The sequence below is a fragment of the Primulina tabacum genome, chromosome 4 (assembly GCF_025594145.1).
Source record: "Primulina tabacum isolate GXHZ01 chromosome 4, ASM2559414v2, whole genome shotgun sequence".
Classification (NCBI taxonomy): domain Eukaryota; kingdom Viridiplantae; phylum Streptophyta; class Magnoliopsida; order Lamiales; family Gesneriaceae; genus Primulina; species Primulina tabacum.
In genome coordinates, this window is record NC_134553.1 from 44,837,479 (window position 1) to 44,838,993 (window position 1,515).

Here is a 1,515-nt window from a genome sequence, read left to right on the forward strand (position 1 = left end):
AATGGCCAGTTGCAGGAAGAAGTCTACGTTGAACAACCTCCAGGTTTTATCAATCATCACTTTCCTGATCATGTCTACCATTTGAACAAAGCCTTATATGGTCTTAAGCAAGCTCCAAGAGCTTGGTATGACACTGTTTCAAAATTTCTAACTGATCATGATTTTTCTGTTGGATCAGTTGACAAGACTTTGTTCAAATTCTCCAAGAATGATCATATTCTACTAGTTCAAATTTATGTTGATGACATCATTTTTGGGTCAACTAACCCCAAATTATGCAAGAAATTTGCTAAGTTGATGCAGGAGAAATTTGAAATGAGCATGATGGGTGAACTGACATTCTTTCTTGGATTACAAGTGAAGCAACTGGAGTCGGGTACTTTCATTAGTCAAACTAAATACACAAAGGAATTACTGAAGAAGTTTGGCATGGAATCGTGTTCAGCTGCAAATACTCCCATGAGTTCATCAGTAAAACTGGACACAGATCAAGGGGAAATATCAGTTGAGACGACGCTTTACAGAGGTTTAATAGGTTCATTATTGTACCTAACTGCTAGTCGTACAGATATTGTATTTGCTGTTTGCATGTGTGCTAGATTTCAGGCAAATCCTATGCAATCACATTTTACAGCTGCCAAGCGTATTCTAAAATATCTAAAGGGCACACAAAATGTTGGGTTATGGTATTCTAAAGATTCATCTTTCAATTTAGTTGGATATTCAGATGCAGATTATGCAGGATGTAAGCTTGATCGTAAAAGTATAAGTGGATCATGTCAATTTCTAGGAGACAGACTGATCTCTTGGTTCAGCAAGAAGCAAACATCCATAGCAACTTCCACAACTGAGGCAGAATGCCTTGCTGCTGGAAGCTGCTGTGCTTAACTGTTCTGGGTTCAGCAACAACTGAGAGATTATGAAATTGACGCAAAAGAATCACCCATATTTTGTGATAATACAAGCACGATTGCTATTACCTACAATCCAGTTCTTCACTCCAGGACCAAGCACATAGATGTCAGGCATCACTTCATCAGAGATCATGCCTTGAAGAAGGACATCAGACTGGAATATGTTTCAACTGATCAGCACGCAGCTGATATCTTCACCAAACCATTGGCTGAGACTAAGTTTTCTCATTTTCGCAATATACTTGGATTAATTGATTTATCTTAATTTTTTTTCAGTTAATCTTTATCAGTAATCTTGCTTATAATTTTTTATATGCATCTATTAAGGGGGAATATTGGTTTTAAGAGGTTAGCTGAGAAGACAAATGTTAGTCAACTCTCAACTGAAAGGACTCGGTCTTACAACTGATCGTTCAGTTGGGTATTTCACTAATCTTCTCATATAAGCTATCTAATTAACCATATGATATTCCAAATCAAGTGACGTGACTGTCTGCTATCTCATGATGAATTTTATCTTAAAACGTGGACGCATATTAACCGTTTAATTTGTACACACGCTTACAGCACACGTACACATGTTTTCATTCAAAATTTTTAA